General features: G+C 47.7%; 1 protein-coding gene across 4 annotated transcripts in view; it reads right to left on the minus strand.

Annotated features, from left to right (window-relative positions):
* The window catches only part of LOC105562429 (POU domain, class 6, transcription factor 1), a 129,924-nt gene that overhangs the window by 33,272 nt on the left and 69,022 nt on the right, over window positions 1-27,630 (minus strand). The window contains exon 1 of one of the 4 annotated variants that reach the window (XM_012013270.1): window positions 23,441-23,993. The exons of the other annotated variants lie outside the window; for them this stretch is intronic. The gene's annotated coding sequence lies outside the window, so the exon portion shown is untranslated. Of the gene's footprint in view, window positions 1-23,440; window positions 23,994-27,630 lie in introns of those variants that run through there. 4 annotated transcript variants of the gene reach the window in all.

Consider the following 27,630-nt stretch of genomic DNA (forward strand, 5'->3'; position numbering starts at 1 on the left):
AAATATGTAATATATATGTTATAGTACTTCAAAATTATAATTTAGAAGTTATTATCTATTTTTCAGCATATATAAATAAGTACTTTTTATTTACGGTATTTTTAGTGTTTTTCAAATAAATTCGCCACCCGCACGAGTAAATTTTTCGAAGTTTCGCAGTTTCGAAGTAAAATTCGAAGATTCGAAAGATTTCGAAGTTAACTTTGAACTTTGAAGCTTCGAAGATTGGAATATTCGAATTCTCTCGAAGCTTCGAATCTTGAAAATTATCAAAAGTAATAGCCCTACTACCTACGATCGTTGAAGAGTGAGATAGCCTATGTTTCTCTCACTCGCGGGAATTTGACAAACTCTTATGGCCGGTCTCTGATTACAGGGTCTCTAATTGCAACCATAGACATAATATATCACGTAGAAAAGGACAAACGTTCGCATGCGAACGAGAGAGAACCTAACGGCACGAAACAGAGTTTGTCCTTTTCTACGTGAACCTCCCCCCACTGCTCAATGCTCGGTCTAAATACATTATTTCTACGGTCCCGACACTTTCTTCTCAAATAAGTTTAGAAAAGCGCATTTGGATTTAGGCTTACGTTCCGAAACATTTTCTCTGGGGAAAATTTTACTCGAGAAATAGATCGGAAACGTTTAAAATGGTTTCGGAATGGCGATCGAGTAAAATATTTCTCGGGGAAGAAGATTTTGAGACGCGAGCCTGAATCTAAATGCACGTACCTAGACTCATTAAAAGAGAAAGTGCCGCAACTATTCTGTCCATCGCTGTATCATCGTCCCGAGCGTTTATTCCCCTCTCGTCCACTTTTCGTCGCGCTCAGTGAGAGGGAAACGTTTTACGCGCGAGTAAAAACTTGGACCTGGATTGTAATTGTAGTCACCTTTGCGCGTCCAAGCATTGTATTGTACTCAAGAAAAATCACGGTGCCAAAACCGACGGCAGTTCTTTAACGTAAATGCGCATAATGCAGTCTCGCAGCGAGTGAACGCGCGTAAGCGCGACACGCGCCAAGTACATAAACTTCCTGGCGCAAAAGCGAAGCTAGAAAACCGTGCAAGTTGCGGTGGCGAATGCGATATAAAACGCCTTTGTCTTGCAAAAACCCGCAGACGTATATCATGCGAGCCCAGGCCGCGGGCATTGTTTTACTCTCGCATAATTACTGCGAGTCACGTTTTAAAGTTGAATTTCACCTAAATAAAGCTTAATATTATTATCGCGGGCGCAACCGAGGCGCTGCTGCCATTATGAACCAGTTACACTCTCAAATATCGTTATACCGCATGATCGTTTTCGCGATATTAAGTGCGGCGCCGGGTTTTTCCAGTGTTTTTCGTGCGGTGTCGACCGCGACCGGCGTTAATTAGATGCAAGGTGTGGACGTACCTTGCCCCGGGCTACCACGTGCTTTTGACGTTAACTTCATGATGCCTTTGCTCGTTAACGACGATGATGTATGTTGGAACTGTTTAAAACTCCGCTGAAACGTCGCACGCGCTCTCTCTCTTTCTGAAGCGCGGTTCGAAAATATTTCGGACTTATACAACGAGAAATTTAACGAGCGATTTTATCGCGCCCCCGCAAGATCTCCTTAACGTCCGCGGGCATTGCGGCGTGCGGAGATAAAAAGGATGCAATAAATTAACGCGCTACTTTGTACTTTTGCAACTGCACGGATACGCGCGTGTTTCCCTCTCGCTCGCGCCGACGCGTTTAATTTTCGTCCGCGTCGCTCGATCGGCGATAGCAATTAATCTTGGAATTCCTGAGAAACGTAACGATTTTTCATCGCGTATCCGAAACCGGTCGCAGGACCGTCGACAAAATCCCCGGGCGTGGAGGAATCACGCGGAAAAATGACACCATTCTCCGGCTTGTAAAATAAATCCGCGAACATTAAAAAATCCATCCGCTCCCATATTTCCATGAGTATCACGAGCGGCGCTGGCACACTCAATTTCCCTTTCCTTGTGTTCGATACTATTTCGCTTCCCGCAGGAGGCGCGACGTATTCGTACGTCACGCTCGAAATAAACGTCAGTTATCGACAATGATCCAGCGTTACGCGTGTGCGGGCTCGCCTCTACGTGCCATTTCACGTCATCGCCCTGCATAACGCGTGATAGCGCCGTAATTCTGCGTTATGCATTTACCGCGCGGAGCGTCGAAAATAAAAAAATAAAAAAGAGAGAAAGAGAGAGGGGGGGGGTGGCGGGGGAGGGGGAGAAAAATGGAAAAATTAGACGCGCGGCGCTCGTTCGTAGACACAGTCGCGGCAAATTTGTTTATCGGCGCGCGAGAGCGCCGGGACATTAATACACGGGGCGTCACGGCGATAACCATTCTCAATATCCATAATTATTATCAGCGGCGGGCGATGTTGGCAGCTACGGCGCGCCACGTGACTCGTTTCCGTCGAAATAAAATGACAACGTTCATTTGCAAATGCGCGAAAGTGCATTATTTTTATTGGGTTTGTTAGTGGCCGTTTCTGTCGATGTGGCCCCGGCTACTCGTTTACGCGGATTTGTGTGTGCGCGCGCGTCAGCCTCGCCGGACGACGGAATGTATGGTGCGGACCGGCCGAAGAGGAGGGGGCGCGATGCGATTCACTGGGGGAATACGGGCGTCGATGGATCCCTTTTTTCGACACGCGGATAGAAAAATTACGCCGATATCTGGCAACGATACGATCCCGCCCCCGCCCCCCGATCGATACGTGGGTGTCTCGGCAACTCGAATCTCAATAAGAAGGCTTTTATTGGTCGGAAGAGCACGCTTTCGGTATCGCCGTGTTTCGGCGTAAAATTTTTCGAGGCCGCTGATGAATGCGAGCGCGAAGAACGCGGGATGCATTACAAAAATAAACGAAAACGTTGTTACAAAAAATATGTTTGGCAAATAATCCGAGATAAAGTTATACGTGACGTTAATTGACTTGGGAATATAAATATCGCATATAATTTTGCAGTAACGCAATATTTACCGATATAATAATTACGGATAATAAGTAACAATTTCCGCTTCTCGTAACGGCAAATAAAACATCCATCCCGTACGCCCCCTCTATTATTTTTCGCCATCCTCGCCGTTCAAATCGCTAATTGAACTCGTCTCGTTACAACTTTCTCGCGGCACAATCCAATAATGCAACATCCATTTCTGTAACGCTAATCACAGCAATTTTACCCGGCAATGGGCGTCGTATCTACGTTCTTCAATGTAATTAAAAATTCGCGCGATCTCCAGATTCTGCGTTAATCCCCAGATCAAGCGAGATAAAAAAAGAGAGCTACAAGTAAAAAGGTAAATGTAAAAAGAAAAGGAGGTAAATCGATCGAGAAACAATGATATATTTGTTTTTCAAACTTTCTCCGCGCTTTCTCCAAACTGTCTGCACGGGAATCTAATAGCGAATTCGGTTGCTCGCACTAGCGCGCACTGAGCGCACCGAGTAAATTTGGCATACAATATTTACTTAATATTATATAATATATATAATATAGAATTAATTTTGGATTACAAGTATTCTGCCGTTCTAATTTAGAAAGCGGTATTTTCCAAATTGTTAGTTTCGTGAAAACGCGCGTTTAAGTCCTTATAGCTGGGCCACCGCGAAAAAATGTGAACATACTGCAACGTGTATAGTTATTTTATGTTAATCTAGCGATCTTACTGCTTTCCAGCCTTGTAGGACAACGGATATTTCTCTAAGAAACATAGAAAGTAAGTTAACTACAATGGCCGAAAAATGGAGACACTGCTTTTCAGGTAAGGACGGCAGTATTGGGCTACATCTTGCTCGGAACAACATGGCGTCTCTCGTGTGATGGTTGGTTTTATTTAGGGGTTTTATTTTAACTCTATTGTTTACACGCGCTGTGCCTATAAGTGAGCGTTCCTTTAAGTATTATACCGATTCTTGCGAATAGTATTATCACAGCCTCAGTGGTCGAGTTGGCTAAGACGCTCATCACGGATTCAGAGAGGTTAGGTCCCGGGTTCGAGTCCTGGCTGAGGTAATATTTTTCGCAGTAAGATTTCTTTACAGCACGAGGAGGAGGACGTTAAATGCTAAATGTAGCATTTAAATATAATTAGAAATCGGTTATCGATTTGCATATGTGAATTTACTGACGATAATAATTTCATCTGTAAGAAAACTGCGTTATGTCCGAAAAGAAACCGGCGGCGCAGGACAAAGGTGGAAAAAAACGGTGTATGAATTCACACTTTAAATTACAAGTATTGGGCTACACTGTAATGTCCATAGACTTTCGTATTGAGCTGAATGATTCCCTCAATAACTCCACTTATCGCTGATAAAGCGTACGCTTCAGCATGTATTAAACCTTTGGAAACATTTTTTTATGCTTTTCGGTGTTGAGTTTTTGGCTTTCTTCGAGAACAAAACTGTCAGACCTTATAGTAATGCTGTTGACACAGATCGCAGGATTCGATCGTGAAATAAACTATATAGATAAGTGACAAATTGGAATTAGATGTTAACGTCTTACACAGCCGAATAATGAAATTTAATTCGCAGTTTAAAGTCGAAAAATTTTTTCTACATTGCCTAAAATTTTATTTTAGAAAAATAAGAAATATGAAAAGTAACTTTGGACACTTCAAACTTTTATTTGAGGTAAACTTAAAATTTACTTTAAGAATTGTGAAAAGTATGCGATCTATATATAATCTATAATACCGCGTGCGGTTTTTCCTTACGAGAAAGTGCTATGCCGCACGGCCCTCTAGCGGGAACTTCGACAGGCTTGGCTATCTAAAAATTACTTTGAGTGTCCAATTTCTTGAATAAACTTTCAACTTGTTGAAGTAAACTCTTAGATTTGAAAGATTACTTTTAAAAACTTTAATTTCATTTAAAGTAAATTTTCCCAAGTGTTTTTTTTGGCTAAATACTCTTTGAACGTGCATTTAAGACAAAGTTAAATGTACAAATTGATAAACGCCTCAGCATGCACTCGGTGCGCACTAGTGCGAGCAATCAAATTCGCTATAAATGACAGCGTCCGAGAAGATATGCACAAAGGAATCGTCTCCCGAGCGGATACGTAGTCACCGATAGAATCAGCGATGATATTGTAGGCGAGGAGATACACGAGGAGGACCCGAAAAAAGATACCAGCGGCAAACTGGAAATCGGCGTGGCCGACCACTTTTCGAGCGCGGTATGCAAATCGGGCACGCGGTAACGCGCCGACGATTATACCTGGCACGCGTGCAACCAAACCGTCGTCGGTGGAAAAAAGAGTTGCAAGAAGACAAAAAGTACGGGCATATGGAGGGGCCGCCGCGGCGCGGCGGCGGTAGTGGACTGGCGGTGGTGGAAAAAAGTCGCGGACGGCGAACGCTGTAAAAATCCGGGCTGGTCCCACCAATCGGACGCATTGTGTCCACCCGGCGAACAATACCGTCGCTGCTCGAGCGACTGATGCATTTTCGCGCGAATTGGGCGGTATTGTTGGATTTTTCAAATTGTATTTTTAGCCGGTGCCGGTGTCGACGCGAGGACAAAAATTGCCTGTCGTCGGGCGCGTTCTTCGCGTACCTACACCGCCCCTTCATCGCCCTTTTCGTTCTACAGCTCTTCGCTTCTTTTTTCGAGCGTGCGCGGCTGCGGGTCGCCGCCTGCGGCCGTTGTGGATAAAGCAACGCTCTTCCCGAAGCGCGAAATGCAACTCTTTCGACGCTGCGGGCGATCGACGATCGTACGTTGCACGTGTTTGCGGTGAGAAGACACGGGAATGGGATAAAAAGAAAACAGCCGAAAGACGCTCATCGACAATGTTATAGGTGCAATATTTCTCTCAGCTGTGGTTTCTCCGGACGCACCGTTTGTTTTGCGGTCGGCATTATTGTCTCGTGCATGCACGTGCGAGTTTTTTTTTAACGGTATAATTAAGGGAATTATCATAAAGCAATTTGAGGCACCAATTAACGTGTGACGCATGAGGAAGAAAGGGTAACGGTAAAGAGAAGAATAGCGAGTACTCGACACGTGATTCATAATGCGTACCGTATTAGCCGTAATCGCCGAGAAATTATATCGAGCTCGTACAAGTTGAAAAGGTGCGATCAAGGAGTTTTGCGGTGAATGCAGCCGTCCAAATGCTTGAGCGATTTCGCGAAAGGGAGGCGCCCTCTCCCTCCCCTCGACAAGGAAAGTACCGCTTGTCTGGTTGAGTGACAATCAAAGGCTACAACAGTGCGCACCCTCGTTCCTCGATACAAGGAGCTGAGGTACAGTCGCTTGTCTGCAGCGGGCATTCCTAGTACAGTAATCTTATTAAATTTACATATTAATCAACGGATTTTAATTATCCCCAACCCCCGCTGAGCCTCGGCGAAGGAAAGGGAGAGCCGAGAGCGGAGGAGAAGAAGGACGATAGAGGAGAGACGATGCAAGACGAAGAGAGACCGAGACAACGGATGGAACGAGGTAGATCGGCAAAGTGTGGTCGAGCGAGAGAGACGAATATAGTCATAGGGGAGAGAATGAAAGAGAAGAGAGGGTGGGACGGAGATAGGACGAGGGAGATAGAGAGAGAGAGGGAGCTCCACCCTTGCGCGGCGGTGGCGGTAGCGGTGGCGGAGACCGAGCCAGCTCTCGTAATTTACATTAATCCAATAATTGCATGGAGGTTTCCTAATTAGAAATTCAAATGAGGTGGTGGCAGGCAGGCACAGGCGGGCAGAGCTACCAACTCAGCAGTGGGAGAACACCATCGCCACCGAGCAAAGTCCGTGCACATCGGGCGATCGTACGTCGACTGGCCCTGGCCTAACACGAGTCCGAGTAATGCCAGGGTGGGCGTCAAAAGCTACCAGAATCCTCGAAATTTGGACCGCCGTGCTCGTGTAACCTATACCTATATCCAGCTACGGTCACACATCAAATAGCAAGCTTGCAGAAGCAAGCGCAACCTCCATTGCTATCTATCCTTGGCCGGAGAAGTAATATCTCCGCGGAAACTTCATTTAATGCATGTGCGTTTCGTCACTTTTCATTTGCCGTCGCGCAACAACGTTTCATCGGGACATTACCGTTGTCTCGTATTTCAAATAAAATTGAGTTTAGATATCGATGCTAAATATCTAAAAGAGCGGCGCGCGATTGTTGCCTCGGGACTATATACATCTTGTAAATATTTTATGATATTTATTATAAAAGTGGTAATGTAGCGCGGATGTTACTAGGAAAAAATGTTTAACGGACCCACTCGCCAAGATTCAAGCCGATCGTTGAGCGCGAGAGCAATTTCAGCGCAATATAACGTTGTCCATTGGTACATCCCGGTGCGTGTGGTCCTTTTGTTGTCCCCGGAGGGTTCCCTCGGCAAACGTAACACGTCCCTAATATCGTCACAGGTCCGTCCCTCAGTCGTCACCCAGGGCATATCGTGGCACACGGTCGAACTCTGATAGTCCCAACGTGCTCGATTAACGAAGGTATCAACCGATCAAGTGACGCGTATCATTTTCACCAGTCGCGAAAAAGCACACGGCTTCACGAGTGTTCCCCAAGGTGAGTCCTCGCAGTGACAAACGTTTTTTCCTATCGGTTTCGATCGTCGACCAACTTGCCGGAAATTAAAATCCAAAATTGCCAAGCACCGGAGATTCGTTATTGTAAGATTACGACTTCGAATGTTGACCGAGCAACCTTAAAACTGCGATCGAATGATTTAAATCTGGCCCCGAGCTGCCGCTTAGAGTTTACAAGTTTAACGCCAAATCAGTCGTATTGTAATATATTAATCACCTCTCTGTCCAGATTTACCCTGGTCCACCGCGACGCGGCGTTCTATCTGGTAAAAGCATTCTCCACCCGTGCGATATTCGCCAGAATTTCAAGTCATTGACGAAATCGTCGACTATTCCCCGTTGCAGCGGGTCAACCGAGTTTCGTCGAAGGAACTCCACGTGCAATTATGATAATGGCGACCGTAGTCGAAGCACCTAACCCGGGCTAACTCCGTACGTTAGTTCTGGTAGTTCAGATATCGTCTGTGTTTAAACAGCTAGGCGGTGCTGCGGCAACCGTCGTCGCGAAAGGGGTGAGACCGAGGGGGGTTAGCAGTGGGGGGGGAGGGGAGAGAGGGGCGGGGGGTGAATCTGGATGGCAGAGTATGAGGCTACGACGGCAAATCTACATAATATAACCAACTATTGTTCAAATAGACGGCGCTCCGCAGATTCAATTACCATTGTGATACAATTAATGTTGGGAATTTCATCAATTCGAGTGCCGGGCACGGCTCTTACATATGCATAGGAGAATCGAACGTAGCGCGGATCTCGCAGTCGAAGAAAGTCGATGACAAATATTATACGAGCTGGTTGGTGCCTAATCAAGTCTAGCGATCCCCGTGTCGTTACGACAGTGTCGTGACATTGCGGTGGCCGCGAAGGGGCTCGATTCCTCGTGGCGCACGGTGCGCGGTAAATACGGAAATAGGTAATTGAATAATTTTCTGACGACCGTCGTCGACGCGCGAAACGACGCGAACGTTTCTCCAGGTCCATCGGACGTGTTCGCGCTGATCGTCCGTCGCGCGCACGTCAGACGTAAGGACGGAAACGGTAGTCGATATAATTTTCACGGGACGCGACGCAACAAACGATTCCGTCGCATCCGGAATTGCGGAGTGACCGCGGCGAGCGCGCGCGCGACGGGCAGCGGCGTCGTCGCGTCACGTTAACCGCCGATATCGTGTTCGTCGAGTTAAACGGTGTATCGGAAGCTTTCACAGAGTTAAACGCGAGCCGGCCTCGAATAAAGATCCGCCGGCGGCATGAGAGCCACTGGCTCGCGTGCGGCGATCCATATAAATTCTAATTCCGCAATCAGCGGCATCCAAGATAGTTCTAGGCCGATCCTAGCCCACTAATTCCAACCTACCTACCCGCGCCCTACCTTCTTATATTTACCCGACAGTTCATAATAGCCATAATCAACGGTTATACCAATCCCACGATAATAATTACCGAACCTGAAACTTTCACCGGTGTGCACCGGCCGCTGTGTGCGAGCCCGTGTGTCTCGTGCGGATAATTCCCCCCCCCCCCCCGCACATGCGTTGCCACCCTCGACCTCGGAGTGATTAAATTTCCTTTCTACGTGAGGAGAAGAGATAGGACCCGGACACGGCGCGGCCGGCCGAAGAAAATCCTCGCGCGGCCCGCGCTCCGATTCCGGAGCGATCGGAGCGAGCGGGGCACGCACCGCGTTATTTCGCACGTCGGCGAAACGCGTGACCGCAAAGTATACAACTCGTAACAAGTCGGGGCAGGTGAGGGTCGTTAATAATATCACCGAGATAACGAGCTCGTAAATAAGCGCGCGAATACGTATAGCACGGTCATGCATTCTCAACTTTCTCAAATTGGCTCCCGTTGTCGTCGTCGTCGTCGTCGTCGTCGTCGCCGCCGCCGCGGCCGTCGGTCCGATCAAGATCAGCGCGATCGCGACGTCGTAACAATCTAATTTCCTCCTTCCTCCCGGCGGTATCGATCTTAACGATAATTAACTTGCGCATGCGTAAGACAAATTAAATAGCAATCTTGCTTGGGACATCTACGAAAACGTTGTCACGGACGTGCGGCCGGTGCCCGCGGAGTCGTAATTAATTTCGTGGATCGGGCGCGATCGTCCCGCGATCAAATCAATGTCGAATACGTAAGTTCGCGGAATAATTCGCGCGTGCGGACGCGGATCCCGATGGAGGGACCTTGAATTATCGAAAATAGGTTGGGTCGATCCGAGTCGAAGCCAGGCAAGTTTGCCACGGCTAAGGCGGGCGGATAGGAGGTCGAGGGGAGCAATTTTCGCCGGCCCCTTCGCCGCCCGGCCCCTTCTCGTCTCCTAGAATAATCGATCGTATAATTATCGTGATGTACCTGCTAATGCCGCGAAAATCAGCCCCTCGCAGCGTCCGCCGAGCAGACGGCGGGTTAAGCGTCGGTAGTAGGAGCACATAGTAATTATATCACCGCCTAATGGATATAGTTAATTGCTAATTATGAGGCCTGCCGAATGATCGATAGTACCGTGAGGCATCGCGGCCCCCCCTGATCGTTGGTTGGAAACGACAGGATGGCGGCGAGGGATTGCCAAGAGTGTCATTCTGGCCGGTGCCGAGCGACCCCTTGACTCCCCGCTCCCATCCCGTATCTGTCAAAATCGTTGATTAAAGATCGCGAACAGTTGTTGGTTCGCAGATTACCGGTCATCGAGACGGCGTTAGTGTAATCGTCGTGTAAAGACGCAAGGCGGGACGTTGCGCGTACAGTCAATTTTTCGGGCAGATCGTTCATCGGTCCCTGCCGCGTTCAACCGTGATGCTTTGCAGTCTGAAGACTCGGGGCAAGTCACCAATTGGTCACCAGTGCGCGTCCACGGGAATGTTACACCTGGTGTTCTTACATCACGGGCGCAATTGTCACCTGCAGGTTTTGACAGACCGTCGAAGTTTAATCCAACGACTACGAGCCGCGCCGAGTTGCAACGCGAATCGGCGCCGGTCCCGCTCGCCTTCGTGCGAGAGAGAAAAAAAGGGAGAGCCTCTCGACAGAATAAATGTAATTACGGAATAAACGTGTAATCGGCCGTCCATGATATTTCCAAGTATCAACGCTCTTTCATAGCCCAATTATCCTTTACCAGAAGCAATCGTAATCTTTTTTACGCCGAATAGAAAATGAGAGAGCCGAAGGCACGTTCTTAAGTTTGCGGCACGCGAGCTAGTACCCTTGGCGGCAGGTACTGACTCCGCCGAATAGCGCTGGTGACACGAAATCGCTCGCGCACACATTCGCAGAACCCTCTCCTCTCTCTCTCTCTTCTTCCATCGCGTTTCCTTGAAAGGTCCCTCCGCTGGATATGCCGTAATTAGGTATCGTGCAGGCGAGAAATTAAAAGTGAAACACATTGCGCTGCGCGCAAAGGTGCGCGCCTGTCTTTAAGGCCTGTGTCGCGTTTCGCGGAATCGCGTGCGCGGACTGCAAAGTAAGCCGCCGCGACACCGGCTAGGTGTGCAAACGTCAAAGAGCGGAATAATGTTAGCCCGTTCTAAGAGGGACTTTATTAGATCGGTCCGCAGTCACGCCGTTCACGTAAAATCTCTCGGCGTAAAGTGTCACGCGCGCGCGCGCGCCTATATTCGCGCCGCTTTTGCCGGCAAGTGCAGAAATCCGCTGAAAAGGGTCTAGGGCTGTGTCACAGGCCCGGGGCAGGGGCAGGGGGAGGAGGAGGAGGAGGTGGAGGAGGGCGAGCGAGAAACGAGCGCGGGGCCTCGAGTGGAAGGCGTTAGGGACGACGAAATTTCTGGAGGTTGCCAAAAATCAAAGAGATGGAAATTAACTCGGCTGAGAGACGTGGTGGGCGGGAGAGAAAGGGAGAGAGCGGGATAACTGACTGAGAGATTAGCTAACGAGATTTCGAGATCCTCGGGAAGGTTGCACCGCAACCTAAAGACAATTATATAAGCGGTGAGTGTCAAATGCTGCCTGATGATATAATTAAAGTGTACTTAATCTTACGTACGAAGCCTCGCGCTCGTAGCCGCTCCAAATTTCCTGGCTCGTGAACAATGGGATTAATGAGATTCACGTTTCACTCGCGATTAAGCGGAAGGACCGATGTCGAAAGAGCGGCGACGAATGAATCGATGAATGATAACCGTGACATTCAAGTCCCCACTGCGCTGAGCAAACGCGACAACATCACTGATTCACGCGATAAAGACGCACTGTTTTTCTCGTTATTTATGATTCGCGCACAATTTTGTGAAATAAATTTCTATAAAAAATACTGAGACACTCTTTTTTTTCCAAGAGAAAATAAAGAAACTCTAGACAAAGCGCCAAGTAGCGTGGCACGATAGAATTGAATACGATCGAAAATGAACGTCTCCGCAAAATCGATTTGTCATTGTCGGCGTCCGGTTACGATCTCGATTGGAGAATGGAAAAAAATCACGCAGTCGATTGACCCTTTTCCGTGTGACCCATATTGAACAGCGCCTACTTATGCGCATATTCTTGGTTATTACTGGCGCGGCGCAGCGGGAATAATCGTCTTAGCAGAAAGCCACGAGCGTTGTAGTATCGTTGGAACATCTAGAATTATACTCATTAACACCGAGGCATCTGCTAATGATTTTACTTGGCTCCGGATTGTGTAACTCAAGGACTGCGCGGAAATCGCTCGCCGCGAATAATCCTTCTTGGAATAAAATTATTTTTTCCACGAATTACGCGTGATTAAGTTTGCGTTAACGTAATACGCCGGGCCGCGCGGTGATCATTTTTTTGTATAAAAATACATTACATTATGAGTACGCATAATCATGGCTCGAATATTATTTATTAATACTGAAAATCCCCGGGTAATTTCTATACAGAAAAGTTATAATAATATTAATGTAGATTTAAAAAATTCGATATTTAATTCGTTAACTAAATTCGCCAGATTTAAAATTGTAAAATATTCTATTTTTATATTGTATGTTGCATATGTATACGCAATATTCTTAGAGGAGGCGGGGGGGAATATAATTTTGAACTTACACAAAGAGATTTCACCTATTCCGCGTCGTTCCGTTCGCGATAAAATTATTATTTATGCGTAGAGAAAACGAAATCTCTCGATCAATTCGAGATGTCGTCCCGATAAATTCTTTTCGCTGGAGAATTGATAATTGTATAAAGAAAAACGTCCTTGAACAGCGATACGGTGACTAGAAATAAAATTAAAACGGGAGCAATAGTGCGCAGATGTGACGACGGTCCGGCGTAGATTTAAACACGCAATTTAAACGAAGGAATACGCTTTTACGAGAAACATCAAGTACCGCGGCGCTCTCTGTGGATTAACGCACTCTCATGCATCTCTATTGTACCGCTTGGCGGCTTTGGTCGTCATCGCTACGCATCGGAGTCCGTCCACGAGATTGACCGGATTTACCAGAGCAATAATAATTTATTCCTCCGCCTCCCTCCTCGACCTCTGGCTGCATTGACAAACGGCAAGTGGATCTCTTAACATGTGTCGAGTGGCCGGTCGCGCTGATGACTTCTGGGAAGCTTCTTTAAGGCGGCTGGCCTGGTGTCGTCGAGGAAAACGTCGCGACCCATAATTACCGCAACGACCGTGGTGGCTCGGTGTGCAACGAGCCGAACGATCGCCGTTCGCCATCGAGGGCGAAGAATCTCATCTCTCGTCAGCGTTTCGATCCCTCGTTGAACCTGATCCTTGCCCCCCCACTCGTTCCGAATAAGTAAACACGCGAAAACGCTCGGTGGAGAGGAGCGCGAAAAACTCGGCCGAAGAAGACGAGAGAGGCGAAGCGACGACGGCTGAGGCTAGCGCGAAGCGCGGTCAGACGGAGGAAGAAAAAAAGAGGAACAACGACTGGCTCGACACTTCGTGCAGGACCGAGGCCACGGTCGGTTTAATTAAGTTGCGCGAGCTGGCAGAAGTTTCGTCGGGTTTGTTTCGAGGTGTGGGAGAAGGAGGGAGAGAGACCGGGACTGTGTTGTACAGCGACACAAATAAATTTTCCCGGAATGGCATTGTCTTTGAGGTCGACACATTTGCGGAATAATACTCGATAACTCGGGGGGAAAGGGGGGAGGCCGAGGAGAAGTTATATTAGGACGGCTTAATTAACCCCCCACCCGATAGCTTCGCCCCACCAATCCCATCCACTGTCTTTCCCCCTTCACGACCGACTCTCCCGCTGTATCCCCTCAGACTCTACCTCTCCTTTTCCCTCTCTCTTTCGGTTTCTCTCTCCTTCTCTCCCTCTCTCTCTCTCTCTCTCTCTCTTTCTCTTTTCATCGCTCGATTCGTCTCGATGCCGCTGTCCTCGTTCACGTAACCATGCTCGACCCTTCTCCAGCATGGTATAGATATCCGCTTCGACTCATTATGGATTCCTTATTACGGGAATAGATTAACGGATTAAATCTTAACCGACGACAGAGCAGCGCCGAGAGGGCGAGAGGGAGAGCGAGGCCGAGGCCGAGCGCCGTCGTCCTTATAGACGCTCTATTATCGTCACCTTTTCTACAACTAGGAAAGCGGGTCAATAATCGCCTCGTAAAGAATCCCATTACTCTCGACGACGACGGCCATTTCACCCAAGTCATTTGCAATCATTAACATCCGTTTAAAGTTGGAGGCGCAGGGTGGAAGCGAACGTCTCTCCGCGAGAGAGGCGCGCGCTCGCGATCGAGCGTCTTCGCGGAGCACGCGAAAATAAAGTTTCATTACGTGTCCGTTCCCCCGGCGCGGCGCGGCGCGGTGAGAAATCAGGAAACGCCATGTTAAGATCCGAGCTGTTTAACTCCCGACGGGATTATCCTCGCGTTTCACGCGCTTCGACCGATTTCTAGCCGCCTCGGTGCGCCCCATCGGGGGCATTTTACACGGTGTAAACCTTATCAAAATAAATTTACGCGTCTCGACGAGCGAGGCGGGGCGTTCGTTCGAATTTATATATCCCCCGCCGGTCGAAGTTGTCCAAGCGGACTCGGAGATCGAGATGCACGGGTCGGTCGATCGAGCGATCGATCGAGACGATCGACGGCCGCGCTTCCCTCGAGCGGGGTCGTTCCGTTGACCCCGTAACGCGGAACCGGTAATACGGAACGCTATTTATTCCCGAAGTTTCGAAGGTTCGGGTGAGCCGAAAGCAGCTCACTTGGAGGTAATTACGAGGATTCGCCGTCTTTCTCGGCCGTGCTGGCGCGCCGGGCGTCGCCGTCTCTGTTTCTTCGCCGGCGCAAAGTATACCTCGGTCTCGCTCCCGCCCGCCGATTCTATCGGGCATAATTACCTTTCGCTGTCCCTCTCGGATAATCATTGTAACACCTAAGCACCCTACCTAACCTACCGGAGCCTAGCCAGCGTTTCCAGCGTTATTCGCCATCGATCGACCGCCCTGACGACGATTTCCGTGCTACGACGTGGTCATTGCCGTACGACCAGATCGTTTCGCTAACGATCACCGCTGTCACCGGGGAATTTCGAGTTGTCGCGCGACAGTAGGTGGATAAAAATCACGCGGGTCGCACCGCATTTTTTACGGTCCCTTTTCGCGGAGCTAGCGCACTTGGCGCTGATACCTTCGACATTATCGCCGCGCCGAGAGTACAAACGAATTTGAGTACGTCGGCGCGGTAAATTACCGTAAATTCGCATTTATATCGTTACCGGTAGATGTTCCACCGGTTCCACGTTCGCGTTGCCAAGATAAACAAGAGTGCACGACGATATGAGACGGTCTTTCGTTAGAATTATTCAGAAAGTTCACGGGACCGGTCGTTCGACGTCCGCCGAGTTTCCACACAATCGGACGATCAATGGACAGATATTGAAAGATTGCGTTACCGGGACGAATACAGGACGTTATGAAGAATCTTTTAAAATTGGCAGCGCGCGAGCCCGCGGAACGGCTCGTCGGCATCGGAGGGTTTCCACATAATCGGACGATTAATGGGCGCGCACGCGAGACACGCGTTCCGCATTCGGAATCGCGACTCCTTAAACGGCCTTTTTCATGGCGCCGTCAATCGGATGAGGGACGTATCTCGGCGGAATATCCGATACGACGTTAATATGCAGGATTCCCGTTTGACCCGGCGCGCGGTGCGACGCGGCGCGCGGTGGTGGCGGCAGAGCGCCGGCGGTTGCGGCCGATAAGCGTTACAACATAGGGATCGATGACTTTTCGTCTCGATCGCCGCGGCGAACGAACGAACGAACGCGGCGGCATCGCGCATCGCCGGCACCGGCAGCGATGCGCTAAAGTTTTATCGATCCCTATTCAATGAGGATAGCGCGCGTAGCACGCGCGACGCATTAAATCATTGAAATTTATGCAGCCCGGCCGCGGTACGTGCAGTATCTTTCACTTTTCATTACGGGATCATTTGTCATGCGGCCGTAGATCTCTTATCATTCGGCGATCATAAACAACCACGCATAAATTCCAACTTTCGCGCATAACCTGACGCCGACCATCGACCGGCGCCGCCAAATTTATTACTTCAAAACGCATCGGGAATACGTTTGCCCTATATGACAAACTTCTCTTCCGTCTACGCGCCGCTCACGATAATCATCGTCGTGCGACGATACGGCGAGTCGATTTTTGTTATCGCGATGGTTTCGTCATCGATCGAGCCTTCGTCTCGAAGATCTACGTTTTTAATCCTCGCACCAACGATCGCCATTCGAATAATCTCTGCTTAAGGACGTACTAAGGATATCCTGGAAATATCTTGTAGGCCTGGCAGCGACCTCTCTCGTGAAAGCCTGCAACTATCTCTTTTTCTCTTCTAGACTTGGATTTCTGGACTTGCGTTTATTGCAAGTAATCTCTTTTCTAAGCTATTAATTTTAGTTCTAATTGCACAGTATTGTTCTTATATGTTGTCCCTAGAGTATGCTGGTCTCGTTTTGTATGTATTCATTGTAGAATTCTAGTATCAAGCATATATTGTCGTCAAGTGTGCCACAAATTAGTAAAATTTTTTATTTTTCTTTCGTTTTTGATATAAAGTCGACTAGCATAGCTTAGATTTTGCTGCGTACTTTCATTCCTTAAAAGAGTTTTGCATTTCCATAAAGCCAATTAAAAGATTACTTCTAACAAAGAATGTCGATAAAACCGAAGGCTTTAGGATCCCCTTAAGGAGCTGGCCAATCGCCGTCGTTCCACTCTTCTGAGGAATAGTTGTGACTGGCCAGTTTTACAACTATACGCGGATGTTATTAAACCCGATTAAAGGTGACGTGTAAACGTAGTCATAGACCGCTTATGAGACAGCGGAGACCCAAGCGAGCGCATCCTCCCGAGGGAAGAGGATACTTAGAGTTTATTTGGGTGTCTACCTTTCTCTAGTGGGCGCGAGTCACGAGAATCAGAGAAAGCTAGAGACTCAAATAAATTCATACTATCCTTCTCCCTCAGGAGGATGCCCCCCCCCCCCCACTGCCTCACGAGCATGGTTAATATGTCTATGGGAATATCCTACAAATGTTCATAGAATCTACATGTGCTGTTAGGGAAGTCGTTCCAACAATTATCTTGACCTATGCAACTTCTGACGTTCTTTGCAAGAATTACCCCGACTGTCCCGAATGCGTGTAAAGCGATTAAGCGTCCCCCATCGTCACTTCGGACGAACAGGCACCTGTTTATGTGACGTCCTCCCATAACTGCAATCCAGTCGTAACAAGATGAAAAGCACGCGGGACCATTTATTAATCGCAACACATGCATGCCGTTTCCGCGCATTCGCGCCGATATAATCTCGCAAAGAAAGGAGCGAGTCGCAGTGTTAAACGTCGCGGCTGTCGGCGTCATCGTTCCTGGTCGTATTCTCGGAAAAATCAAGGAGGACGGACCAGTTTCATGAAAGAGTTTAATGCACCGAACGAATCAGCGTCGCGCGTTCGTTTACCCCGCGCGCTGCATAATTATGTATCTATGCTTTATGGCAACGACGTAACGAAGGCGCGCGCGCGCGGGCGCCGGGCTGCTTTCAGACACTGTAAATTAAAGTTGAGAAAGTGCGCTATGCGAGTAATCATCGCGGAACGCGCGCGTTAATTAAAGCTCATTGTAATAAAGAGCACTTTTTATTCACTTTACCTCGTTCAGCCGGCCAACCGGCCTGGATGTGTATACGCGGGATATTTTTATGTTTAATTATATTACGTTTTACGAGAGTTCCTCCGGACTGTCTTCTTAGCAGCGTAAAACGCGTCGACGACGCTTCCGAGTTTTAAACTTTAATTGTCGCCACGACCGCGCGGTATATCCGCCAATGAAAGCAGCCCCTGCGACGGCGCGACTCTGCGAATAAAGCCACCGGCACATAACACTATTTTTCCTGCCGCACTGCTTACGAGAGCCAATCGGGATTAGCCTTACGTCATCGGATCTAAGGCTGGATTCACACCTTGGCAGAAGGGCAGAACAGCAGAAATCCAATCAGAACCAATCAGAACTGTCGCTGGTAGTCGACAGTTTCTACTTTCTGCCAGCAGAGTGTGCGGTTCACTACCAGCGCGAGTTCTGATTGGCTCCTGCTTTTCTGCTTTCTGCTTTTTTGTGTGAATCCAGCTTAAAACCCTGCAACCTCAGGCAGGGTCTACAATATGTGTAGTAAGCCTTAAGCCCTTAAGAAATTAACCAATCACAGTCGAAAGTGAGAAGCATAATCGCCTGTGATTGATCAATTTCTTACGGGTTAAGGCTTACTATACCTATTGTAGACCCGGCGTTATTGGCTCTCGCGGGCAATCCAGTAGGCAAAATAGTATCATGTGCCGCTTGGCTTAATGCTGGATCTACAATAGACAGGAAGTCGCAAGCCGCAAGAAATCGACCAATCACAGTCAAATATGAGGAGACTAATCCGACTGTCATTGGCCGAGTTCTTGCGGCTTGCTGTGTCTATTTGTACATCCAGGCTAAAGCCGGCGGCACACGATGATTTTTTTTGCTTGCCGGTTTGCTTGCGTGCACCTTTGCCAGCTGGTGAGAGCCAATCGAAATGCAATCTTAACTTATCTGACCTATCACGTGGAATCCCGATTGACTCTCACTAGCCAGCGAAGGTGGGCGCAGGCAATCCAGCGGACATAGAAGCATCGTGTGTCGCAGGCTTAAGTCTTGGGTCTCGTACGACTCGTCGGTGAAGCAGCGGATCTTACCGGACGATGGACAAGCGAATGACGAGCGAAGTCGAGGCTTATGATTGTTCATTATCGAAGGACGGTTTCCGCGGTTTTCGCGAAAAACTGATACACGACCCAGTGGCCAAGGGATCCAATTCGCGTCCCGTCGAGCTCTCCTCGTCCCTCGTCGCATCCTTGTTTCTCTCGGCTGGCACACTCCGCTCCCCGCTCGCAAATCCCGCCCGCCCCTCCCCCTCCTTCTCTCCTTCTCGCTCGCTCCTGCCACTGAGAGATATCAATTAGCACTGCGTCCCGGGGAATTAATCTCGGGAATTAATATCACGACGTTGCCAATTAATTTTCGTTAATTTCGAATCAGCAGTTTCCAGAACACCGTCAGTGCGGCCCCCTAACACAAATCCCTATCACCGCCACGATAGGACAGAGGCAAGACGACGACGGTGGAGGGCGGTCGAGGGGCGAGGGGCGGTCGGTGGAGACACCTAAGAAAGAACACGGGGTGCTCGCACGTGCGCGCAAGCGTTCGTACACGGGGTGAGTGCGAAGCGGGAGAAGAACGGACCCCCCCCCCCTCCCTCCGCCTACCGATTTGGTAGCGACGTAGCACTTTCGTCAAAGTTTCGAGTACGAGCGAGCGTCGCATCGGCCGTTTCTTGCCTCGCGTGACGAACACGAGGATTAGCCTATTCCACGTTTATCAAAGCATATATTTAATTATGCTGCGCATATCGCCCCGCGTACCCCGCGGAGAGCGGAGGATACGCGGGCCGCGCTCTTCCGCTTATTCCGAGCTTAATTCGCACCTGCAACCGTGACGGGACGGCTAGCGTCGCTTAAATTAAAGCGGCGAATAATAAAGGCGTCAACTCCGCGCGGCCGTTTCCTTTTTATTTCTGTGCGCGGGCGGCCGCAAGTCGTAGTCCATAGCGACGAGTCTTTTGTTCTTTGTGCCCTCGAGAGGGAAAAAGAGAGAAGAGATGAAGAAGACATGCACGGGTGTAGGCCGCGATGACATTCCCGGGGAAATATATGCGTGTAAATTTTTCGTTAAAGAGCCCGATGAAAATTCGAGGGAAAACATTGAAAAATGCTTGACGCGCGAACCGCCGAGTTATTTTTTTTTTATTGCTAAATCTTTCAGAATGTCCACAGCTGTATACAGCTCGTATAATTTGAGGGCAGTCTCCACTCGATTCCTTTGTTCGAAAAGTCTCGAAATATGCAATGACTGCAAAATTGTCAATATTTTTTCGTTTATTGCTCTAAATAAAATTTTCAGTTGCACGTTGTTTCAGACGCTTTAACATTAATTAAACAAATAAAAAAGGGACGCTTCAAATATTTTATGCGTAGATATATACATGCTATCTCCTATATATATTTTGAAACAATTTGAGAACATTTACATCAAAAGTTGTCTATACCCCGAATCAGTAATAATACTGAAATTAAGTTATTATCATTATTAAGTAGAGAGAATTTAACAAATACATTATACGTATAGGTGAAAAGTGATCACTCATTACAGTTTAAAAGAGACGCGGTTCGTAGACAGGTGTGCGTGTGCAATAAAATTACGCGTCGCGCAGACGCGCCTCGGGTTTTTGGGTAGAAATTTCGTGGAACAACCGTAAAGGTGCTCCTCGATTTCCGACTCGCGAAGGGCGACCGAAACTCGAGCGTCGACGAGGGGTCGACGAGCGTCTCGCGCGACTTATCCAGACGACGTATTTAAATTCAGTCGAACTTTGGTACCGTAAGTTCTCTCCTCGGGCTCGGGACGGTTGAATTGAAAAGCTAATTCTCGTCGTACAATCGGCTCGTCTCGGCATAGGGCAAACTTTGTGAATGTGTCTCATTAACCGGGCGCGTCGAGCGTGCGCAAGGAGGACTCGCCGAGCGAGCGCGGCACGCGTGTGCGTATACGCTCGAACCTTTCATCGATATAACCGCGTAATCTCTTGTGCGCAGTCATATATTTCAGATTTCGTTTTAATACGCCGCGCTAGGACGCGATCTAACATTTCCCCGGTCGGAGCAGAGTCCAGTTCTTAAGGTCTCCACTGTCGACGTAGCGAGGACATGTTGTCATAACCGATATTGGCTTTGTATTACGTAGAGTATATTGCGTACAGTAAACTCTACACGGAAAAAAGAATGATATCAACAAGATCAGTGCAATTGAAATAAAATCGTTGAAGCAACATCGGTATTAATAAATGAGAAACATCAGACTGTTGTCTTAATAATCTGGATAATTAGTTCAATGCTTAAAATTGAAATCCACAGCAAGTACAATTGAGTGAATTATTTATGTTTGTGGCAGCCCGTGACGTTAACGTTTAATTCAAGCAACTTCATTTTGTTTGATTCAACAGCATTTTTTTCCGTGTACACTGTACTCGTGCTAAGAAAACGGACAGAGTGAGACGGACAGTTCCATCTTCATCTCTTTTCAGTAATTCTGATTGGCCAACGACTTTCTATCTCGCCTTATATAAGTGAGATAGAAAATCGTTGACTAATCGGAATTGCTGGAAAGAGATGCAGATTTGTTCGTCTCAATCTGTCAATTTTCTCTCATTTGAGTATTCCGGTATAGTATACTGATTGCGTAGACGTAGAGTATAAGTCGTAGCCGCTCGACTACGAAACCAATATCTCTTATAAAGCCACGTTTTCGCTAATGCCGATTGTCTTCGGAGGTACCTTCGTGTCTCACTGGCTACGTCATCGACGCGCTTCGTTAACGGCCGAAGAGAACAACGACGAACGACTCGCGAAATTCGGCGCTCGTCGAACTTCCGCGCGTTTCTACAAAAGTATAAAAGTATATGAGCTCTTGTTCCCGCGTCCGGAGTCTCTTTCGTTACGAAACTCGGCATAAGGATCGATCGTGAAGTTCGCGATGGTACTTCTGCCGCTTCTGTAAAGCTCCGGGCGGACTTCTCTAAATAATGAGATACATTTAATCACAGGATTAATGAGCGCCAAAGAAGCGGAATGAATTATGAATGATATTTATTATTCGAGCACCGAAGCCACCGGGAAAATAATAATGGTAATCGTCGTCGCAATTGTAATAATAACAATAATAATAGCAATAATAACAACGACAATAAGAGCTCCGCGCTCGTAGAGAAGCGGAGCGCAGAGACGGAGCGAATTGAGGGGGAGGGATGGAGAAACTTCGTCTCTCGGCTCTATTTGCATAAAATCGTCGTGCCCGACGCCTCCGAAGATAATGAAATGAAACTAAACAAATAATGTAGATGCTAAACATTAATTACATTCGCCCCAGAAAGCGAGCAAGGGTGGAGTGTCGGCTGGGGGTTTTCGTGAAATTAAGAGACGTCGTGAGGATAGTACGGACAACGGGCGGACGAAAGGGGGCGAGCTGCCGCGCCATCGGGGTTGCGAATTAAGAGATCGCTTAAGAAGTTTAAATGGGAAACACCGTAGGGGTGGAAAAGGGTAGAGAGCGGGGGATATTCCTTTCTGCGCGTCGAGATCGCCATCGAAATCAAGGAATACTAATTTACGTTGTACGAAGGCGCGTTCGTTTCGCGAGCGGCGCACACGCGCTGCATTTCCAAGCGCGATTCCCGATGGAATGCGGGACGCAACGCGATTTCTTCTCGGCGACAGTCCCGCGGGAGCTTATCTCACGTCGCTCGCGAACTAATTCGTATCGAGAGTTTTGATCGGTCAAGCTCGGTTTCGGCCCGCGCGCATTAACGTTTCCGATTTGTATCTCTCGCCTCGATAATATAATTGGATGAATCCAGAAGTAACGTAATCCCTCATTCAATATTCTCATAAATAATATTGTATAATTGAGTTACAGCGATACTCTTCTTTTCCACGATAGCGGCCAAGTTTGTCGGCCGAGGGTGCGCAGAACTAAAAATATACCGCGTCCAATTACTTGAAAAGGAAATAAAGATCGTTTTCCCCCCCGCCTATTCTTTTTCTTTGCAAACGATCATCCGATTATCCTCGCTTGATTCTGCAACGCCTAGCTAATTACCCGCTTCAAACGAGAAGAGGCAGGAATTCAATTATCTCGCCGCGTAGAATCCGCTTTGAAAGTTTGACGGAGGGGGAGGGGAGGGGGAGAGGAGGACCCGTCTTAGCAGGTAAGTCGCCGCGAAAATATGCGCGAGTCAGCCCGTCGCGTCTCTTCCGTCCCGCGTATTTTTATATGCGGACGATAAAATGTGCGCGGACACGCACGCTCGCGGGCCGCACACAGCCGCGTCGCGGCCGAGTTATGCGACGTACGGATCCGCACGTACGTACGTATGATAGCCACTGACCGTTGCATTTCGTTGGGCATGCATTTACGAGCATGTTGGACCTCTTTCGCGGAGACATTGATGGACAAGCGCAGCTTATATGGCTGCCGCAAGGGAGCCCGTCGCGGCCGTTTACATATTTATGTTATGACTCCGCTTCATTCGACTTAATTGACGGAATTGCCATAAATTTACGAATATCGCGTGGTGCCACGACGATGGGCAGAGAGGGACACGCACACGCACGTCGCGTAAGTGCGCGGCGCTTGTGCAGTTTATATATACGCACGCGTACGTATTCGGCACTTACGTGTACGAGAAACGCTATGTACATACGACTCTCTCGCATGAATTTCGATGCGAATAGCGGATCGGGGTACTCACGGAATACTCGCGATTCCGCGAAGCTTGCTGTTCTACGATGTCGTTTACGCTAGACTCGATACGATATATTTTTCACGTCGCGCGCTAATACGACGTGAAGACGTTGCACCGTTTAAGCGTTTAGGAGTAACTGCTTCCTTCTGGTTTACAATGCCTCGCGATGGAGCCAGCCGTAATAGATTCTTGCGCAATTGTCTCATCGTAAAGTAGCATCAGAGACGATCGATGATCATTGGATAGTAGTTGGAGATGATCGCGTACGATACGATATTAATGGAGTCTCCCGTAACAAAAGGTCACATTCATGATGATCGTCGCACCGCAGACTGAAATCACGTCATGTATTTACCGTGAAAACGTTATCGAGATATTTACTCTCCGTTCGTCTCTTTCTCTCCGTCGGCTTCTGTCCTCTTTTCGCAAACGCGTGTAAAATATACGGACATTTTTTTTTCTACGCGACCAAAGCAAAGTAGAACCGTATTAGATTGCGTAAGAGACCAATCTCCCAAAAGCATCTATGACGAGGAGGATCTATGCTAATGCTTCCGAGACAAGGTGTTCTTTCCAACGACGACCAGGCGTTTCTTCTCTGAGAAAGATCTTAACATTTTTAAAAATTTAAAATTCAGATTCGGAGGGGATAGATAAACCTTAGCTCGCCGAAGATGCGAGCGCGACGTTTCTCGAATGATGTAGCTGCGCATAAAGTGGACAAACTGGGACCATTTATCTGCTTTCCTCGGAGCTTGCTCTCCATGGCGGCGAGGGGGGATCGGAGAGGGCGGCAGAATGGGCACTGGTTTATTTCAGGGATAATCCAAACAAATGTACTCGGTGGCTCGCGAGTAAATAACATGCAGATGCCGTAATACTGGTTGACCGATGGCTTTACTCGTCTCCGGCTGCGAACGTGCTCTGCGAAGTTTGCGCGAAAGAAAACTTTTGATGTACGTATATGATCTCGTGGAAGGAAAAAAAAGGAAACCTGCAGAGATAAACGCGGCAATCTGCGCGAAACAGCGATATTAAGTTGAGCATCCTCCTTGCGAATTTTGCGTCGTGTTTCGGTGGTCGGAACTCATTCGTATTCCGTACATGTGCGCGCGTGTCGAGGTAGAATATATTTAAAAAAATTTCACCGTCTGCAAAAACTTTCTACGCCTCCTCGACGCTTTTTCGCTTCGGGAGACCTTGAATTTTCCGATTCTCCGGAGTGTATCGAATGATCGCGCCGAGCGCGGTAAAAGACGCTCAATGGAGTTGCCAGTATCCGCGTCCGAATCTAACGGGGGTAGAATGGATAACCTGGTTTCGAAAGGGGCAGCAGATGGGGTGTTGGTCAGTGGCTATCTCAGACTTCCCTCATCTTGTGCCAGTCTGGCAACCTCGTGGCTAGCCCGCCGCCCCTTACGTCGAACCACCCTGCTTTATCCGCCCGCTGACCATCCGCCCCCATAGTTTCCTGGGAGATCGATTGTTATGCATAGCCTGTATTTGCCCGGCCAGCTCTGTAACCGGCCCTAGAGTCTGGAACTCGACTGCAAGAAGCGACCGATCGACCAACGTCCAGAAGACCCCGGCTCGAGTACTCGGCCTCGGATACGAAGAAAGCAATTTCAGACGGACGGGCAAATTAGACGACCGTGGTTTTAAGGCTTCCGTGGATACGCCCACGTAAATCGATATTACGATGGATGGAATAGTTCTGTCTGTACCATCGGTGTCTGCTTACACCCAATCAGTTGGACGCCGTCGCATCGACGACGATCGACCGCGGGCCGCTTTGTTTTCGTACGCGCGACGCATATACTTGCGAAGCGAAAAATCAGATCTCTTCTTTCTTTTTCATTATTTTGCGATATGTACGTGAAATCGGAATAATTTGGAGCAGTGTGGACGCTGCGCGGCTTAAACGAGCTGGTTAATACCGTGTGGCCGAACGAAAGTGCGAAGCATGCTCGGTGATACGTTGATGGGAGATCGGACGCGCCTCCTTTGAGAACGGGGACAGCTGAGCGTAACGAAGAGACCAACGTGTCTCCTCCTCAATATGTTTATTCTTGTGTGAACCACCTTCCGATCGGCGTCTCCGGGCAAACAACGAAATGTAAATCGAGATTATTCCCAGCTGTATTTGCTGTTAACCTGAATTATTCGAGTCTTAATGATGGCTTAGGCAACAGCCCACTGATCTGAGGGATTAGACCGTGAATATTGCAGGGACTAATGAACACCCGGGAATTAGGTCCTCGCTAGGATCCTCCCGAAGAAAGGATTTCATCTGTCGCAGGCATATCTTCATCCTATCTAAAGTTTTTTAAACTGCACTTTCCGACAATTACGCAAACTAACGCGATCGAAGAGTAATAGCAGCTTCTTGCACGATAATACAATGTTAACTTAGAAACCGCACTAGATTGCATTTAAATGAACTAAATTAACATAGGTACACGCATTTAAGGGGATCCCTCAGCCATCTTTTTTACCGACACAGTCAAATATACTTTTTGCGCTTGTGAGTCTTTTTATTAGCTTTTATGCACAAAATAATACCAGGACAAGTTGCAGACCGCGTAGCAGAACATTTTCATACTTAAAACACTCACTTCAGAAGTCTAATAAAAAAGATATTGGTATTTGAACGTTTCAATTCGTAGTTGTAACTAAATTTGAAATTGGCTTTATAAAATTGCAAAATTCTTCCACACGGTTAAAGCACGCATAAAGACCAAACCAGGGACAGTCGACTTTATATAAAAAAACGAAGAGGAATTAAAACTATCATTTTATAAATGATTGAGGTTATAACCTAAGGTATGAAGGATCCTCTTAAGTAAGAAACAATAATGTTAGAACAAATCTTAAGACATGTAGGTATATTCGCGGGAAAAAACGTACACATCTAATCATATCTGAGCATATCCAATTCAGATATGAGCAGATATGAATTTTGTCCTCAGCTAATAATATACAATGTACGTATGTTCGAAAGATTTAAAAGACTAATTTGAATACTTAATAAATGTTTAACAAAAAATACATATGATCCTACGTGATCTATTCAATCTAAGATTACAAAAATGTTTATAAAATATTTTGACAAATATTGATAAAGTGTTAAAATAAGTCTTTTCAATATTTTATACATATTTGTGTGTTATAAAACGCTATCTAGCTCACATTTACGTTGTATTGGCTACCCGGGAAAACATGAAAAGAATCTCGTTATATATGTATATCTCAATCATGTAATATCTAATTATATCTCACGACATCCAATTCTAAAAATCATCAGATCCTCAGAGATTTGACACTTTCCTTGAATGTTCGATATTATCTATTGAGATCTAACTAAATCTATAATTAAATGTCCTAAGAGAACATAATTAGATCTCTCAACAGATAATAACATTGAATATTTGATAGAAGTGTCAGATCTCTGAAGATCTGACGATTTTAGAATTGGTATAATTAGATACTACATGAATGAGACATATACAGTGAGACATCTCCATTTTTTCCCGGGTATAAGGGGCAAAATTCACATCCGTTTATATCCGAGTCGGGTGTACTCGGGTATGATTAGATGTACACATGTCTCCCCGGGTTCTTTGTACGACGCAAGCGTCGTGCATTACGATTCGCATCAAGACAACGTAAGAGACAGATGTAAGCAGGAGGCGTAGCGAATAAACCGACGAAACGAATACAACTGAATCGAGGAGTGACTGCCAACAGTAAATGGGTAATGACGTTTGGATCGACAAGCCGAGAATACCCGGGGGAGCGACGATGCCGACGCGGCGTCGTTGAAAGCTCCCGCGCGGGGAGCGACTTTTTCCCGGTCCCCTTGCGCCCCGCCCGCCCCTAAACTCCGTCCGAAGTCGCCGGCGGAACGTTTAACCTTCCCTTTCTTGCGGCAGCTTATTTGTACGTGTGCATCAACACACGTACGCGACGTACTCTCCACCTGCATTTCCCTCTGCTGTCTCTTTCTTTCGCCGTGCGCGACGGGTGTACGCGCGGAGAATTGTGCACCCTCGAGCGTTTACGCGTTCATAAAGCTCGAAGGATCGCAGTCGCTTTGAGTCGTGGAAGACCGTGCGCACCATCGGCCGGAGGTGGGTGTCGTGGGATCGCGGCCTAGAACGAGGATGGGAAGAAGAGGGAGAGATGGAAGAGAGCGC

The sequence above is a fragment of the Vollenhovia emeryi genome, unplaced genomic scaffold (genome assembly GCF_000949405.1).
Source record: "Vollenhovia emeryi isolate VEMERY1.0 unplaced genomic scaffold, V.emery_V1.0 DF939188.1, whole genome shotgun sequence".
Classification (NCBI taxonomy): Eukaryota; Metazoa; Arthropoda; class Insecta; order Hymenoptera; family Formicidae; genus Vollenhovia; species Vollenhovia emeryi.